Below are 20,356 nucleotides of genomic sequence, written 5' to 3'. Positions count from 1 at the left end.
GTTTGGAACGATAACGACGATACATTCTCTTTGTTACGTCACATGTAAATTCGGCGATACACGCCCATTTCAAAGTTGTACTAGACCACACCAAACCAGTGTCAAGATTATAATGATATTTTCACTTTTGCTCTTATGTTAGATGCGATTTCTATTTCATACATGCGCAGTTCAAGGTTTGCAAGTGAATAGACATTTTGGTTATAAGGTAGGACATAACACAACACTAAAATTGTTACTTTCCTTACTCTTGGTTAATACCAAATTCTTACGACATTCTATTCGCAACCATTTTTACTTCATTGATGCTGGTATTTCTTTGTTGATATTATGCAATAGGAAGATACACTCAATATCGGCTCACTAGTACTATCTATAAGAACGGGAATTCTTTCCACCACACTTGGCTGAAGCAAAATAATAACCGTCGTCACCCAAAAATATGTTATGCTGATGTTCTAAAAAATAAATTTAAAAACAAAGTAACAAAAAAAAGAGTAAAATAACATACACAAAAAGAAAATTAAAGATAATAAGAACTGGATGCTAATATTAGTGTCATAAGCCTAGTGGAAGAAGTAGTTTGCGTATAATTCTAATGAGTATTTTTCAGTGCTTTTTCTCATTGTAATTTTTGTATTTTACTGAGTACCTTGAAGTGATTTTTCTCATTGTATTTTTTGTATTTTACCGAATATTTTGCAGTGTTTTTTCCTTCTCATTGTACCTTTGGTATATACTGAATACTTGCATTGTTTTTCTCATTATATATATTTTGTATTTTACTCTGTATTTGCAGTGTTTTTCTTATGTATTTTACAACTTACAATATGTCTCACAATGTTTTATTAATGTATTTTTTATCTTTCACCTTTTACCTTCTTTTTATGAATGTAATTTTTTTCTCTCGAGCCTCGAGGACTCGGCTCAAATGACCCGGAGGGTATTATTAGGACATACTTTTTTAGTAGAAGTAATAAGATTGAAATTTTCTCTAAATTGTATTAAAAGTAAGTTTTGATTAAATTATATTGAAAGTAATTTTCTATTAAAATATATTGAGATTAAATCCATTTATTTCGGAATTTCAATTATATACTATTTAATAAAGATTGCGCCCGTATGAGCAAAGGCAAAAGTTTCATACATTTCCCTTGTTATCATAAGTCAGCATAAAATACACTCGCTAAGTTGTGTAAGTTACCGCATCGCGGAAGCCTAAATTTCCTGACTAAGCTATTAGCTCCGTGGTAGAATTGTCCATCTAATGACGTACATAGACCCAGACGATAGTCTGTAAGAAACTATGAAGCCTCACTTTGAGATTCTGGTGAACACAAGAGTTAGGCACATGTCCATATTTGGCTTTGACCTAAGAAACTGATATAAAAATCCCCAGCCCAAGGGCACGCCAGTTTGTTCGCCAGAAACTCAATCAGGCTTCTGTCTTTGCAGGTAAGATTATCGTCTATGTACAATTTTTCATATAGTATAAGGAATTTTAGTGTTATAAGAATTTTAGTGTTAAGATGTAAATCTAACATCAGTACATTATATTACATGTATTTTAATATTTCCTTACTATTCTTTAATATATTGTATTGGAAAGTTTAATTGTTTGAAGAACTTATATTTACTTGTAATTATATTGTTGATTATAGTAAAAAGCAACGTTCGCTACCAACTTCATACTCAGTAATAGTTAATTTAGAAATAAAATACTCTTCAAATAATAGAGTTTAATATGTTGACATTTTAAAATAAATTCAGTAACATATATTTCAATTACGATATTAGTCTGAAATATTGAATTTTAGATTCTTTTGCTATCGTGAATTTATTCGATATTTAATTATTTCTGTTATATTCTAAAAGGCAGAAATTATACAATGTATGATGTTGGTAAGTGAAATAACATTGTAGTTATAGATGTATCTCTTATATCCGCAATTTTAGCTTATGTAGTTTGATATCGGAATGTAATTTTTTATGTTGAGTATTTCAGTAAAGTTTGCTCGCCAGAAACTCAAACAGGCTTCTGTCTTTACAGCTCGGTCCACTACCCTCGCAAGACAAATTCCCCAGATGTAGCCACATCTTCATCGTCAAGTGACACCTTTTTCAAGAGGATTGAACTTCGTCTTTCTTTCTCTCTCTCTCTCTCTCTCTCTCTCTCTCTCTCTCTCTATTGGGTCATGAAAACAGCTTGACCAAGAGTTTACGAGAAAATCCGTCTAAGCTGATGGACAATCCTTTCTCGTAAAGGCCTATGGATAAATCGTTTCTGACGGATAAATCCTTTTTTCATAAAAGCAGGTGGATAAAACTTTTTCTCGTAAAAATCCCACTCAAGACGTGTCAAATTGTTTGACAAAATATTATGTGTGTTGTTTGCAGGGACTCTTTGTTCAGATTTATGTTGGGTCATGAAGGTGTAGACACTAGGGCAAGACATTGTTTAAAAACAAATAGATTTATTTTCAATAAGGGACAAAGCTATTTAGTACATAGTAATAGCGATGACAAGAATATAAGACATGGATTTGGCATTCATGATACTCTGTGTAGGTAAGATTATTATTAGCAGATAGAAGAACGTTCATGCTGTTTTATTTACACTTCAGCTGTACCTTTCTTTGCCACAAAATGGAATTTGGTCCCATTGCTGAAGAACACGCGTGGATTGCTTTTCAACATATGAGAACTACTCTTCAAACTGAACGGAATGTTGGACATCATTAGAAGGTCCTGGAAGTAATTATGACTTGTTGCAATAATGAATTTGTATGAAATCGGTGTAAATAGAACGATCGAATTAGTTGTTTGAGAGGAATGATGAGTATCTCTTAGATGTTTGCAAAGAACATTTTTGCGTCTCATAGAAACTGTGTCACATAATGGATTCATCAAGAGCATGAAAGTTTAACAAGATAATTAGTTTCGTCAGTGATCTTGAAAACATCGACATATGTTTACATCCTCTGTTAAAGGGAAAGGCCATCTGACTATCTTGTCCGTTTATATTTAATTCGGTTATATGCTCAATTATTACGACCTATTATGTGTTTAATGGCCCGTTCACCTTTTAATTTTCGTCATCATAATTATTGTCTTAATATGTTTCTTAACCCCATTTTGTTGTATTTATTTATCAGTATTTGATTCTGAAATTATTGTATAAGGCAGGGATCGGCAAACTATGTTATATAGCGTGCCACTATTTTTCCGGATTAATTACAAAATGAACCAGCGCTTGCCACCAGTAAGAGAGTAACACTGTTAAAATTTGATATTTTTGGCTGCCCTAAGCATGCCACACAAAACCTCTTGACGTGCCACTTTGTGGCACGCGTGCCTTATGGTGCCTACGCCTGGTTTGAGGGTTTGCTTTCGGCAAATAATCCAAGGCGAACTTGATCAAATACGTACAGAGTGGAACAGAACAAAATCAGAATACAGGATAATGAAGGGAGACCAGATGAAATACCTGATATGATACTGATCACCCTGGTCTGTTTGGTTAGAATGTTGTACCGTATGTAACCATTACCACAACGTGTTGGCATTCAAGAGTGAAATGGTATTAAAATATTCAACCGATATTAACTGGAAGTTTAAGAACATATAGCACGATAATTTGGAAAGAGACTTGACTTTAATCTTCGTTTTCTTAGCAGACGTTATTTGCATGTAATATATATTACATACAGTAATTAAATAGAGGTTATATTTAAAGAACCTCCATTGATTATGCTTTATACCAGATCTACTTATTGTCAGTTATAACCGAGCCTTGGCAAGTGCTTTATACCTGAGAATAAACATTCTTGATTGTATATAAGCCATAATCCATTATCTGTAAAGGTGCAACATTTTGTAGATATTTTCGCAGTACACTCTGTTCTGGTCAGCAAGACACGTAATCATTAAGATTAACGTATGGGCTAGGCTCGCAATAAATTGGTAGTTTGCTATGATTAACCTCTCTTTTCTGGAAGCAAGAGTGAATTCTAATCAGAGTCCGTTCGGATAACGGTGAGACAGATATGTTAACGCAAGGTCAAGTAACGGAAAATGACAAAGTTGAGATAAGTCAGACTGAAAATTTGGGAAGTCTTTGGCCATTTGAAATAGGTGTCATAAAATGATATTCTCATTGAATAGCTATTAAAACATGTTGACTGCATAAAATTATTCTGACTTCGATGGGAGTGTTAAAATTGTATCGGTTAGAGAAAGCTAATTCTTATAGGCTAAGCTAAATGACGGGGGGGGGGGGACGTGTTTCCCAGATGAAATTCAATGTTTTAAGTAATTTCCATTGTGAAATTCGGCAGTCCAAGTGTTTCTACCGAAAGAGAAGTCTGAGGGACTACGAGGAAATTAACAAGTAATATTTCTCGTTAAATAAATCGCCCAAAGAACATGCATCTTAAAGAGCGAGTCTCGAAGGGGCACAAAGGTTAGTCTCAATCACATACAATATGTTCGTTGATGTAAATCTGTAATTATTTGTTGAATTTATTCATTTGAATCTCATACTTCAGTTTTCCTTGAGTTCAGAAGTTAATCGTACATTCGTCTTGAATGTTATATCGTTCGTGTATTGTAAGAATGTCATACAATATTTCATTGATAATGCATTCGGATTTAGTTGCGTGTATGCAGTAGAAGTCGTGTATCCTAAGAATTTCATGCACTACTCTGATATGAATTGTGAGAATTAATTTAGATGTCTTAAATGATGTATGATGTATGTTAAGAATTGATTTTTCTATGTCTGGAAACCTATGTCAATTAAACGCTAATTAACAAATAATGTAGTTAAGACAAGACGTGAAGTCAATTAATTCATTTCTATAATTAAGTTGTGAATTCCCTTAACTGACAAATTCAATTATTATTATACATGATAAATATAATTTAAGATATATGATTAAATCTCACAATTCGTATAAGATTAATGTATGCAATATTTATGATACACGATTTCTACTACATACATAAAAACTAAATCCGAACTCATTCATTCTCGTTACGGAACTGACTTTAATAAAAATTCAGTTCATGCCCCAAACAGAGCAGATGCCATCCCTCTCAGTAAGCAATTTATTGCGAACCCAGCCAATACATCAATCTTAATGTTTACGTGTGACGCTAACCACGACAGAATGTACTGCGAAATTATCTCTAAAATGTTTTACACCATTGCATACTATTTGGGATCGAATTCACAATACCGTAAGTTTTTGTTAATTTTCACTTTGTATTGTAGGGAAATAAATTATTTGTTGAATTCTACAAAAAGTGTTGGTTTTTGCTCTTTTCTGTTACTTAGTTGAAGACCATAGAGTCGTAATAGAAGAAAAACAATGACATGCGGACCAGCTTTGGTTTTAAAAAACTGGCCTTTTTTCGGGGCCACAATCATCACTAGAAAAGATGTATATATATATATATATATATATATATATATATATATATATATATATATATATATATATATATACAGTCATCTTTTTTTAGTTTCGTTTGTCTGTATTGTTGATAAGTAAAACATACAACCGCTATTACCCCTTCTCTTGTGATATTATGTTTTATGTACCGGTATCGTAGTTTGTCTACAAACACTTCCTACCGTTGTGTGTGATAGTATGTGTTTGCTCTTTTTTTGGTAGTAAGAGTATGTATTTCATCTCTATTTTTACATGCTGCCCCTCTTCCTGTGTGTTTTATGTATGTAAGCATAGAGCGTGTGTATTCAACAACCTCCAACCCTTTTCGTTGTTGGATATTATATTTGGTGTTTGTTTGGATAGTATTCAAAAAGCGGGTGTTCGATTGTTTATGTGATGTTTATAGACAGTAATCAAACAGGCGGTTGCTGGACTGTATAGGTGTTGAGTTTGGATTGCAGATGAAACTTTTAACATTCTGATTCCAGTATGACCATATAAACACTGCTGACCCAATATTACCATCACCATATTAAACTTATGGTCATTATTAACACAGGATTTCCTATGTGACCATGTCACAACGCCTCTACAATATTATGGCTAATACGACAGAAAGGTGGACATTTAAAGTTTGAATGACTCACAATTCCCCAGACAGCAATGCCGACAGCCTAAATACATGAACAATTCAAAGTAAAATATTGATAATTGTTTCTAGTCGATACTCTTAAAATAAGTAACAGAAAAGAGTGAAGGCAACAAGCTTTGTAAAATTTAAGAAATATTTTATTTCCCTAAAATACAAAGTGAAAATGAGAAGAAAAAATAAAGAACTTACAGTATTGCGAATTAAATCCCAAAATAATCCAAGAATTATAGACACAAGTCCTAATGATAAAAGGTCCTGAATAAAACTCAGTTCAAGTCCCGAAGAGATCAAAAATTGAAGGCGATGACATGTTTTTTATAGCATACGGAGTGCTGATGTATCAACAGTCTCTTGTTGAATCACATAAATATTATTACAGGTTTGAATTCAGTATAAATCTCAGTGAATGTCTTTATCCAAGAATTTTATCAGAGCACTTTTGTATTTCCAGAGAAAATAAAATTCAGCCCAAACTGGTCACAACATAATACAACCTGAAGGTGCTAGATGTTAAGCAGGACTGGTAAAATCCTCACAGTCACAAGATTATATAGTTCTCTGCTTGACCTCAGGTCACAATTAGCATTTCAAAAAACAACCATTATCTAAAGGAAAATAACCTTCTAGAATGATATAATGCGCCTTGTTTATTTACAACACAATAACCTATAAAATTCACTTAGGAATCTCCAAAAGCTTGACCCAATTCAACATATTGACTCCTTCTTGTTTACTTGAATAATAATCCTGATAATAAGCTCATACACATAGAAAATAATGAAGCTATTATTAGTTGTTTACATAAATGAAATAAAAAAGTCAATCAGGTCAAGCAGAAATGAACTCAATTTCGGACAAGGTCAAGTCCAGCATACAATGTTGCATTAAAATAACATGTAATAAAATTTTTTAGAAAATTAAAACTAGCACATAAACAATTAAATTAAATATACATAACACTTCCCCTCATAAAGAAATAAAAAGATTTATACAATAAAGCTTTCTTTTTACTATAAGTCAAATAAACATGTGGTAAAAATATAACATAAGATAAAATCTTATTAATGACACAAAGTATACATGAAACAATATATTTCTATACAAGTGAAAGTGCATCTGCTATTAAATTGTCTTTTCCTTTGATGAGCCTGATGTCAATATTATATTCCTGCAACAACAAACTTTCTGATGTTTGTTTTGTATCTTGCCGATAAAAGTAAGGGGATTGTGATCACTAAACACATTAATCGTAGAGGGAGCCGAACTAATGTAAACTTCAAAGTGTTGTAATGCCAGTATCAAAGCCAAACATTCCTTCTCGATTGTGTAATAATTTATCTGGTGCTTATTTAATTTCTTTGAAAAATAGCACACTGGATGATCAACAACATTTTTATCTTCTTGAATCAATACTGCTCCAACCCCAACATCACTTGCATCAACTGACAGTTTAAACGATTGACTGAAATTTGGAGCTATAAGAACTGGTGCACTCTTAAGTATGGCCTTTAACTTATCAAAAGCCTCTTGACATTTTTCAGACCAATGAAACTTGGTTTTCTTGCTTAATAAATTTGTCAGGGGTTCAGCAATAATGGAAAAATTTTAACAAAATTTCCGATAGTATCAAGCCATACCCAAAAATCGCATCAGTTGCTTTTTACTGATAGGCACAGGAAATTCAGGGATAGCCTTGATCATAGCATATATAGGTTTAACTTGTCCATGTCACACGATATGTCATAGAAATGTTACACAAGCACGGCAAAACTCACTTTTGAATAAAGTGATTGTCAAACTTGCATCAGTGAGTATGTCAAAGAATTTCCGAATTGTCGCTAAATGATCTTTCCAGGTGTATTTTTAGATGATGATATCATCGATGTAAGCATCACAATTATCAAGACCAGATGTAATCATGTTCATTAAACGTTGAAAAGAACCTGGTGAACCTTTCGTCCCAAACGGTATCACTTTATATTGATAAAATCCATCTGAAGTCACGAATGCCGAAATTTCCTTTGCCCTTTCCGTCAGTAGAATTTTCCAAAATCCTTTCAGAAGGTCAAGTTTAGTGACATAGTTTGCATTTCCAATTTTATCAATGCAGTCATCGATTCTTGGTAACGGAAATAAATCTGTTTTAGTCACGCTGTTCACCTTTCTATAATCAGTGCACATATGGAAAGTATTATCTGGTTTTGGAACAAGTATACATGGTGAACTCTAGTCACATTTACTCGGCTCTATGAAATCATTCTCCAGCAAATATTGAATTTCTTTTTTCAAGTATTCCTGTTTGAGAGGGTTCATCCTGTACGGGTGTTGTTTCACAGGTGTGGAATTTACAATTTGAACGTCATGGTAGATATTATTTGTTCCTGTAGGAACATCTGGAAATAAGTGCTTACATTCAAGTAATAACTATTTAAGTTCATTCTTTTCTTGTTGTTGCAAATGTGAAAGTTTCTGGTCCAGATTATTCATAATTTCTGAATTCCGAAACTGTGTTACTCCAAAATCAATAGAGTCCGATTGCATTCCTACGCTTAAATCCTCAGTGTGTGGGACAGTTACAACTAAATTAATTGCATGATTAACCTGGATATCTCTCTCAACATACTCCTTTAACATATTGATATGGCAAAGTTGTTTTGTTTTCGTCTCCCATGAGTATTTACGATATAATTTAAATCATTTACTTTCTTTTCAACCGTGTAAGGACCATAATACTTGTCCTGAAGAGGATTTTGTAGTATGGGCAAGAGAGCCAGAACTCTATCACCGAGCTGAAAACTCCTTTCCTTTGCATTTTTATCATACCTTAATTTCATGTTTGACTGAGTAGAGTGCAGATTAGTTCAAGCAACCAGTCTTTTACATCTTATTCTTCAAACTGGAAACATAATCGCGAAGATTAATTTCTGTACCTTCATTAGAAATAAGTTTCTCTTTTAACAACTTCAGTTGTCCACGCACAGTATGTCCAAAAACTAGTTCAAAGGGACTGAATCCTAAAGATTCTTGAACTGATTCCCTAACAACAAACAATAGTAAATGAATGCCTTCATCCCAATCTTTACCGTATCAAAACAATATGACCGAATAATATGTTTAGAAAGTTTGATGAAATCTTTCTAAAGCCCATTGGCTCTCAGGGTGATAGGCAGAAGACTTGAATTGTTGGATGCCTAATTCATACATAACTTGCTGGAATATTCCAGACATAAAATTTGACCCTTAATCAGATTGAACAGATTTGGGAAGGCCAAAGTGAGTAAAAAAAAAAAGCTTTATCAAAACTTCGGTGGAGAGAAGGTGGTGGAGGAGGAAAAGGAGTCTGGAGAAAAAAATGGAGGAGGAGGAGGAGGAGGAGAAAGAGTATAGAGAAGTCGAGGAGGAGGAGGAGAAGGAATTTGGAGAAAGTCGGGGAGGAAGAGGAGAAGGAATTGGGAGAAATAGGAGAGAGAAAGGATACAACATATGAGTAGCAATACAAGGACAGGTGGAAAGCGATCTCACACTGCTAATCTAGTGATGCAATTGGCTATTAAAGGGTCGAGCGGAAGGAGTGTAATTTGAATCTGTACCATTTGATTATTGAATTGTTATTAAATTGTTATTCATTGAACTTCATCCTTTTTGTATATTTAACCATCTAACCGTCGGCATTGCTGGCTGGGGGCTCGGAGATTTACATCTATCTTTCACTACTTTAACTTCCAACCAAACTTGAGCCTGGGTGGGACTTCTATAATAGTTTAATAAAATATTTGGCGCACCCCATCCAAACCACAACAACCCTCACACCATATAAAGGAATGAGCAGTGCCTAGGTATAAAATTAACTCGCGAAGATGACGTGGCGCTATTTTTAGTCATTTTTAGAACTTGCGCGTGGAGTATTATTATTTGCCTGATTTGTGACCTTTCTTGTTCGAGCATGCAGTCTTGGCCCGGTTTGGTCCACATACTAGCTGCTATGTCAGTGAAGGCGTGGCAAGAGACCAATTTTTGGAGACAGATATAATGGACTTAAAGGGTAAGTCAGTTTATTCAGGCTTCACTTTTCATAGTCCGAGTTTCTTCTGACCCTTGCCACCCCATTTTTGATATTTAGACATTCATATTAGGGTGTAGGTACCCTACACCCATACATAAATATCCAAATATAACAAATGGGGTGGTAAGGATCAGAGGTAACTCGGACTACACTTTTCACAGTGGATTCTGTGCAAAGCAGTAAAGGTTGGCCATTATAGGACTCACGGTACTAATTCCACTCCAATGGTAAACATATGGAAACACTGTCATATTCAAAATTCAATAACTTAAAATTTATGGGTGCTGATAATGACACCTATAATTTTTCGTGCACATCTAACCTTGGTGCAAGCTTATGTGTGGAGAACACAATATGACCCGCGGCAATTTGTTTACATACATGTGCATGAAACACGTGTTATTGATTCTGCACCAAATGAATCAGGTGCTACTTTCAGTATTGAGTACTCCTGAGTCAAGCCTGTAAAAATGCTAAAATTGCATCAGTAGAAATTTGTCAATAATTTTTTTACATTACATGTAGGACAAGCTCTCAAAAGATATTTTTCCTAAAATTTTAATTTTCATTATTAACCAATTATGGACCACCAAACCTGTAAATACTCTATCATTTCTTCACCCATTTCTAGACTGGTTCACAGTTCTTCCGTATAATTAGTACCGTGTGTCCTATAGGGGTTCTACTGTATACATTAAACCAACCCCCCCCCCCCCCTTTGCATTAATTTTCTTTTTGATTCTAAATGTCGAACAAAAATTGAAAATAAGCTCATGTACAATAAAATATTGCTGGAAATCGCATTTAACGAAGGCCAAATTTCGACGGGGTTTCCGAGTCTAAAAATAGAGCAGGACTATGATATCAAGTGACAAATCAAAATCGTAATCTACGGTATGGGAGTGGCTATTGATGCTTTCAAATTCATGTATGTGATAGTATAAGACTATGTACTGGTGTCGCGGATGAATGAAATAGTTTTAATACATAGTAATGTGCTCTCATTTAAGAATAGCAGTTTAAAATGCAGTTTTAGAGCAGTGGATAAAGCAAGTAGCGTGTTGTGTAATATGATAATTAGGGTCACCTCTAAATTTGACAGATTTAAAGTGCAGGTTGAAACCTCTCCCTCTCTCTCATATAAAATAATAAAAGGGCGAGCCCTCTATGTGTTAATTATACGGTACACCAACATAATCTTCACAAATTCACACAGTGCAATTTTAATGCTAGATGAGCTTTATCATGAACAAATAAGAGAGATGGATCCACATAGATGGACAAAGTAAATTCCATATACCGCCAACATATCTATATGATATTATTTTGAACAGGCCGTAAGTTTCACAAAAATAAGAGAATTTTCAAAGGGTAAACGAAATATACTGTATAAAAACCAAGTATGGCTCAACAGGATTAGCTTGAAATAACAGTAAAAAAATAAATAATGATCTACACGTTCAACTCGGTTTAGAGATTTATCTTTTTTGCGTTAAACTCCAGGACCGCCCATTTGTCTTTTGTTTTTTTTTTGTTTGTTTTTTTTTTTGGGGGGGGGGAGGTATTGGAAAAGAACATATTATATCCAGTTATATTAAAATAAAAGAATTAACCATCTTGAGGTAATAAAGAAAATATTTCTGGTTTGAAAATAAATCCAAGCTCCTCTCAGTCAAAATAATTGGTTTGTCCCTTAGCAGACAGTATTTTGCTCTCGAAAAATACAAAAATTTTAGAAAATGCAAAAGATATTTCCTTTATTTCTAAAGTTTGACTTTAATTACTGTTATAGATTTTAAACATATTAAAACAAGTTTCTAAATGTTTATGTCAACGATGTATGGTTGCTATGGAGGCATACGAAACAACATTAACAAAAACATGTCACATCTGAACATTTCTTGACAGTTTAACAATATTAAATGAAGTGGTTTTGAAGGTGTGAACATTATGTTTCTCACGTGGCTTTAATGGCGACCAAGATACACACAATGCATTGAAGAAATGTTGAGTAAAGCAACTGACTTGTAGTTTGACAGCAACAGTTCTTTGAATTAAGCAACGTTAATGACATAAGAAACAGTTTTTAGTTATGTTGATAGCATGCACTGCAGTCATGCACTCAATTAAATGTCAAAAGTATGAAATTATATATTTAGACGTTCTCTCTCCACATTCATTTCCAGTAAAGATAACTTTATTCATTATATTTAACGCATATCCATTCCTCCATCATTAATATAAAATATCCTTGTGATCTAAATTTGCTGCAAGCATCGACTGGAAATTATAGTGCCATCTCGATTCTAGACATACAACCCAATTCAAAACTAATGAAATGAAAGATTTCTTTTTTCAGTTCATAATTAATTATTTAGACGAATAATTATGATTCATGCTCTTACTGAGGCCGAAAACACTCTTGTAACGGAAATTTTTGTAATAAAAACGCGATTCTTCATTATTGTCTGGCAGACAGAAACTCGCTGTTTGACACGCCTATATTCATGTAACGTTATAGTCAGACTATACCAACCCGTTTGTTTGTACTCCCCTACCGATTTCAATAATGGAAACCTTTAATGTGATAAAAAGTGCAAGGAACTTAGTCAATTCATTCATTGATTTATAATTTCTAACGTGACTGAGTAGAGTGTCCCTAACACCGTCATCATCTGCGCGTTTCACGCTTAACGGAAGTTTCAGTATAATAGACGGACATGCTCGAGATCCATTTCCAGTTCCTGTACAAGTCTATTTTCAGCAGAGGGGTGTGTTCATCGCTACAGATGTATATACATAAGTCTTCTGTTTCCGATATTTACAATGTCGAATCAAGCAATGGAAAAGAATGACAACAACAAATTTGCCTTTCACGTGGATTTAACAAGCGGTTTAATTTCTATGTTCATGTGTGCAAAGGGAGATAATTCCAAACTCTTAACGTTATGTAATTTACGGAATTATCCGGCAGTTACCGAACAGGATGAACGTCATTATGTTGTCTGATGGAAATAAACTAGCCCATAGTGTTCGCAATATGGTGCCGTGTTTTTATGGAAAGTTCGTTAAGCATGAAAGTTGCAGGGGATGCCAATATTTATGCCATTCTGGTCTCAGCCAGTTAGAAATTATAAATCATTGATTCAGCTGACTTAGTTCTGTGCACTCTTTATCACATTAAACGTTTTCGTTATTGAAATCGGCAAAGGGGTACAAATAAATGGGGATGTATAGTCAGACTGGTCTGACTATACATCCCGTTTCATTGTACCCCCCTACCGATTTCAATAACGGAAACCTTTAATGTAATAAAAGGTGAAAAGAACTTAGTCAATTCATTCATTGGTTTATAATTTCCAACCTGACTGTGAGTCGAGTAGCCCTAACACCGTCATCTTCTGCGCGTTTCATGCTTAACGGAAGGTTTCAATATAATAGACGGACATACTCGAAATCCATTTCCAGTTCCTGGACAAGTCTATTTTCAGCAAAGGGGTGTATGCATGACTACATACATATGTCGTCTGCTTCCGATATTTACAATGTCGAATCAAGCAAAGGAAAAGAATGACAACAACAAATTTGCCTTTCAAGTGGATTCAACAAGCGGTTTGATTTCTATGTTCATGTGTGCAAAGGAATATAATTCTAAACTCTCAGCGTTCTGGTAATTTACGGAATTATCCGGCAGTTAACGAAAAGGATCAACTACGTCATTATGTTGTCTGATGGGATTCAACTAGCCCATAGTGTACGTATGGAAAGTCCGTTAAGGGGGCAGGGGCCAGTTTTTGTGTACAAATTTAATGCCGCAATCAGCAACCTAGTATAAAAAATCATAAAAAATCAAATACACAAGTGAGGTCAAAAAGGTCCATATTTTTGGATACCTATATTACAACAAAGCATAAGAATATTATCCACTTGACCAAAGAAGTCAATGGCAGTTATAGCATAAGTTTATGCACCCCAATCCCAAATTTCTACCTGCAATTTTCATATCCGAAGGTGATTTTTGACGCCATGTGATTGTCACATTGCAAACACATGCCCTTTTCCTAGATGACAATTCTGCAAAACAGTGTTTACTAAACAGGCTGATGCAATTGAAAATGTTGTCATCCAAGCCGTTTTTGAGATATTCTACTTGCCCCAAACCCATGTGTTTACTGCTATGGGAGGCTAGCTCTTCTTCCTAGCCGATTGTTGGTATTTCACTATCAACATATTGCAGAGTAACTATGGAAGGTGTACAAGTCTGATATCAATTTCAAGAACAACACAAGCCCGAAACATCTAGTTCACAAATATATCCATATCTCTAAATAGTAAACAATAATAGCTGAAAAGGTCACACCACAGCCTTAGGTTAAGAAATTTGCCAGGGGCCAATTTACGATTCTGGACCCTGCCACCTAAGCATGAAAGGTGCAGGGGATGCCAGTATTAGCGCCAGTTGACTTAGTTATGTGCACTTTTTATCACGATAAACGTTTTCGTTATTGAAATCGGTAGGGGGGTACAAACAAACGGGGATGTATAGTCAGACTATAATCAAGAGGTCGCCAAATTCTTGCCGGAAAGGTGAGTCACAATTTTGCATTAACAGCCAATTTACGATACCCCTGTTTATTTCTGTATAATCAATTCTTAATCAGATCTTGTTAAATTAACATATTTTATATAAACTGACATTATTCCATATATCTTACAATAAAATGTTATAACCCTTTTATCTATATAGCATGTACAGGGCATATCGCTGGAGAGTTAGTCTAATCGCTAACACACGTGTAAATCATGTATGTACTGCTGCTGTTTTTGAGGCTACCAAAGGGGATTTAAGGAGTCTTCATTTTCGCAGCAACGATACAACTTTATTTAAAGGCAAGCAGTCACTAAATTTTTTGTATAATGTAAATGGTGATGATTGTAAAGGAAAGTAATGCAATACAGTTGAGAAAATTTTATGCATAAAATTATTTGTAAAGTATATATAATTATTGTGTCAAATGGAACATTTATTTTCCCTGGGTATTTTAGTTATGAATTGAATGGCATTGCAAAGGAAACGGGTAAAAGATTCATCGGAAACAGAGAAGAATGTCTCAGAAGATATGGCCACAACTTCTACACCTGGGCCAACAGTTCATTGGATACCGAGCATTGTTTCTTCAATATTCCTCATTACTCTGAAATTTTAAGTAGATTACTTCTCATATACTACATACTGTTATGAATATTTAATTAGCATTGTTTGTTTGTTAGATTTTTATTTTTTTATATTTTTAATATTTAATTACATGCTGTTGTAATGTAACATTGTATGTTGGACTTGACCTTGTCCAAAACTGTGTTCATTTCTGCTTGACCTGAATTGACCTTTTAAAAAAATATTATTCTGTAAGCAACTAATATATAGCTAAGATATTCTCTATGTGTATGGGTTTAATATCAGGGTCATCATTAATAGAAGTAAATAAGTTTATTTGGGTCTAGGTCAAGATTATTGGAATTCACCTGGTCTACCTGACATAATTCAGGTTCTGTATTTTAATTTTAATAATAGGTTTCTAATAACACTGGTCAACAGTGAAATCATTACTGACTTGAAAAGGCCCTAATCTGTAGTATTTTGGTGTGCCGAACACGAATATAACCGTGAAAAATTTGTATTGGCTCTCGTTTTGAAGATATTCATATACCTCATTTTCTATGTTTCACTGTGTAAATTTCTCCAGTAGGACTGCAGCAACATCCGGAATAATGATGTAACATTGCATAATACCATCATGCTCACATCATCCACAGTTGATTGCATCATTTTCTGATGCAATGCAATACTAATGCCATGCGGCTGCTGAAGTAAGTTGACGTCAGCAGTGTACTATACATGTGTAGGCCTATTATACTAATGCCAGGCGGCTGCTGAAGCTGACGTAAGCAGTGTACTATATAAAGCCCAATCAGATAGGTTCAGCATTTAAAATATTTTAGACGTTGTGCGAGACAGTTCAAGCTACTGTTACATAAAACTTATTATTTTATCCATTTACGTACAATAAAGAACAGTAATGCCTCGAAAGTGTGTTAATACCGCGGACAATTTTTGCTATATTTGTGGGGAAGTGACATTTGCCAACCAGAAGAAAAGTATCAATTCTCAAGTGAAGAAGGCATATCATCTTTACTTCGGATGCAAGGTTGGTGACCAAGACAAGCCTTGGGCTCCGCATATATGCTGTGCTACATGTACAACACAGCTTTCACAGTGGTTGAATTGCAAAAGGTCATCAATGCCGTTTGCAGTCCCAATGGTGTGGAGAGAGCCAAGCAACCACCTAAATGACTGTTACTTCTGCTTGGTTCCTCCTCTTTCCGGCGGAATAACGAAGCGAAAGAAGTCGAGAATAGTCTACCCAAACATTCCGTCTGCATTGAGACCAGTTCCACATGGTGAGGGACTTCCTATTCCAGAACCTCCAGCAGAATATTCTCTTGATTCATCTGACGAAGACAAAGGTGAGTCGACCTGTTCTTCTCCTGGTCCATCAGCATGCAGTGATCCAGATTTTCACTGTGGTGCATCATCAACCCCACACAGAATAACACAGGAAGAACTAAATGACCTGATTCGTGATTTGGACTTATCAAAGAACAAGGCAGAATTACTAGGATCAAGACTCCAACAATGGAATCTTCTAGAAGAAGATGTCACAATTACTGCATATCGAAAGCGCCACCAGCAATTGGAGCCTTTCTTCAGAAAGGAAAGTAATCTGATATTCTGTTCCGATATTGAGGGCCTCATGAATGCTTTAAAAATCACTCATGACCCACAAGAATGGAGACTATTTGTGGACTCTTCGAAACTGAGTCTCAAGGCTGTGCTTTTACACAATGGAAACATTCTTCCATCTATTCCAGTAGCGTATGCTGTCCACATGAAAGAGACATACGATAACTTAAGGCAGCTACTGAATTCCATTGAGTATAACAAGTACAGCTGGCACCTCTGTGGTGATTTGAAGGTAGTTGCCCTTTTAATGGGACTGCAGCAAGGATATACAAAATACATGTGTTTCTTATGAGAGTGGGATAGCCGAGCAAGGGAAATGCACTACATGAGGAAGGAATGGACTCACAGGCAGAATGTAGCCATTGGAGAGAAGAATATCCAACACCCAGCTCTGGTTGAGGCTCAGAAAATCTTGCTACCACCCCTTCACATCAAACTAGGTTTGATGAAGAACTTCGTGAAAGCCATTGACCGGACTTTGCCAGCATTCCGATACCTGCATGAAAAATTCCCTCGACTCAGCGAAGCAAAGATTAAAGAGGGAGTTTTTGTGGGTCCTCAGATTCGAGAGCTTTTCAAAGATGACCGGTTCAACAACTTGCTGGAAGGTGACGCGAAACAAGCATGGAATGCTTTTCGCCTAGTTTCTACAAACTTCCTCGGAAATGTTAGGGCAGAAAACTATAAGGAACTAGTAGAAGACATGTTGATGAAGTATAAGAAACTTGGCTGCAATATGTCTCTAAAGATTCACTTCCTTCATTCCCATTTTGGATTTCTTTCCTAGCAACTGTGGTATTGTTAGTGATGAACACGGCGAACGTTTTCATCAAGATATCGCAACAATGGAACAAAGATACCTGGGAAAATGGTCCACTACAATGCTGGCTGACTACTGCTGGACACTCCTCAGAGATGCTCCCGAACAGCTGTACAAGAGACAGGCGAAGAAATCTAAGATGTAGTCAATGACTTGATTTTTTATAGGTAGGCTATTACAGTTGACCTTTTACTATTGGAATGCATTTCGTTATGTAAACATTAATTTCTTGCAGATTACAAAAAAACTAGAGCCAATTTTGCAATTTGACTGTCATATTCGTGTTCAGCACATAAAAATTGATAAGAATTGACTAATTTTATTTCAGTAACATGACTTTTGTAAAAATTTGTTGTCCAGTGTAACAACTAACATTTTTATTTTGTAAACATTAGTATCATTTTAGAAGGTTCTTTTCCATTAGATAAGAGCTCTTTTTTAGAAAATGCTAATTGTGACCAGAGGTCAAGTAGAAGACTGTATAATCTTGTCACCAAAGAGAAAATTCATTTTGTGCTTTAAGTTCTAACTCAGTCAAGTTGTATTATATGTTGTGCCCAGTATTTCATTCCGGGCTGGATTCTAATTCTTCAAATTACTGAATTCATGCAATTATTTTCTCTGAAAATACAAAAGTGCTCTGAAAAAATTATTGGACAGAGACATTCACTGAATTTATGTGAATTCAAACCTGGAGTTATTTTACTGTGATTGAACAAATGAAAAGATGATTGACACATCATTTTACAAGCTACAACAGACACATCAACACCTTCAGCTTCAGAGTTAATTTGAACTTCTACTAAATTTTATTCAGGACTTTCAATTATTAGGACTTGTGTCTGTAATTCTTTGATGGATGAAATACATCTTAACAGAAATCAGAAGATAAGGATTATGAAATGCAACTTGTTTTTCATAAAGAAAAGTATTATATCATTATACAGTTGCAAACATTTACATTTATGATTATCTGTTCAAAATAGAAGAACAGAAATCTCACCAAAAATTGCTCATAGTTACTGGCAGTCTTGCATAAAAACCAAAAATGGTTCATGTCTTTTGACCATTGCAACAAAACCACATTTTCTTTTGTTTGGCAACCTTGCAAAAAAGGAAAGATAAAATAAAGTAAAAAGTACCTGGACAGCAACCATCAAAACAGAAATAGTCTTCTAATTCCAGAGGCTTTATCACAGAAATAATTGCCATTCTATAATAATATTCATTTGTTCAATTTACCAATAGCCTGAAATAGCTTGCAAATATGATTATAAAGAGGTCAACAACAGTCTGATACTTGTTTTTTTTCTATGTCTCTGCCTGTTCTGGTGATTATTCTTTGGCTGTTTTCACAGTTCATAAAGCAAATGCATACATCACAGGATTAGAATTTTCCACTTGTAGAGGCTGGATGTTTTTTTTCCCCATCTGAGGATCCCCTAACTTTTTATTCCAGTCTAAGCTGGTCTGGTACATAGCCATGTGGGTCCCAATAATGAACTTCTTCAGTCACATCAAATATGTAGCGCAGTAATTATATGATGTAAATTAGATGTGGATCCCAATAATAAACTGAAGCTACAACAAACATCTAGTGCAGTTTATATCATACAACATACTTAAAAATACATTTTAAATTCCACTGTTTAATTACTCATGTCTCTCTATATTTTGCTCTCTCTCTCTCTCTCTCTCTCTCTCTCTCTCTCTCTCTACATATCAAATTATTCAGTAGGATCATGAATGATTCTGTTAAAAATTTTAGATGAAAAAATAACTGGTCATTGAAATAAATATCTCTTGTCCATGACCTCAGGCTTAAGAAATTTTCAGCTTTTGACATTTTCACTTTGAAGTGAATTTGTTGACGACAAGTATGTTTAATTTTTTTTATTTGCTTGTCCATAGGTTGCTTGATATTTTAACAACACTTTCAGCACTATTGGCTCTATCATGCTGAGGAACTCAAAAGCTAAAGGAGACAACAGGCAGCTGACCCTGGGATGGGGTAGGGTATCAAACCTGCAGCCCTTTTAATGTTTTAAATTTACTTTCTGTGACAAAAATGTTAAGGACTTAGTTGTTAATGTTAAAAATGAACACTTTTACACAGTACCCAAAGTAATAAAAGTACATACAGTAATTTCTATGTATAATGAACACCTTTACACTGTACCCAAAGTAATAAAAGTACATACAGTAATTTCTATGTATAATGAACACCTTTACACTGTACCCAAAGTAATAAAAGTACATACAGTAATTTCTATGTATAATGAACACCTTTACACTGTACCCAAAGTAATAAAAGTACATACAGTAATTTATATGTATAATGAACACATATTCATTCAGAGAACATAACTTAATATGAACAAGGATATAACACTCATGACAATGAAACATAACATTCACAATGACATTCACAGTGTATCCCTTAGGGGTGAAAGACTGAGAGTCAAAAATCCCCTTGGTGTCAGAATTGGGGGTCAGCTTGTGTGAAAAAACAAACTTTGGTATAAAAACTGGGGGTCAAATTAAAATTTTGGGGGTCCCTGAA

At 34.7% G+C, this 20,356-nt stretch overlaps 1 protein-coding gene and 1 long non-coding RNA gene across 2 annotated transcripts in view; both read left to right on the top strand.

Annotated features, from left to right (window-relative positions):
• The first annotated feature begins 2,175 nt into the window (after positions 1 to 2,175).
• On the top strand, positions 2,176 to 9,739 carry LOC149773037 (uncharacterized). The gene is made up of 2 exons (XR_016417489.1): positions 2,176 to 2,745; positions 8,831 to 9,739. It is a non-coding gene; the product is annotated as an uncharacterized LOC149773037 (long non-coding RNA).
• Positions 9,740 to 10,020: 281 nt separating this feature from the next.
• Positions 10,021 to 20,356, top strand: part of LOC149773036 (uncharacterized) — a 100,498-nt gene continuing 90,162 nt past the window's right edge. Inside the window, exon 1 of the mRNA XM_089946828.1 lies at positions 10,021 to 10,150. The gene's annotated coding sequence lies outside the window, so the exon portion shown is untranslated. The remainder of the gene's footprint in view (positions 10,151 to 20,356) is intronic.

This window comes from Sinohyriopsis cumingii, unplaced genomic scaffold (assembly GCF_028554795.1).
Source record: "Sinohyriopsis cumingii isolate HCF-2022 unplaced genomic scaffold, ASM2855479v2 utg000913l, whole genome shotgun sequence".
In the NCBI taxonomy this organism is placed as follows: domain Eukaryota; kingdom Metazoa; phylum Mollusca; class Bivalvia; order Unionida; family Unionidae; genus Sinohyriopsis; species Sinohyriopsis cumingii.
This window is presented reverse-complemented; position numbering and strand designations above follow the sequence as displayed.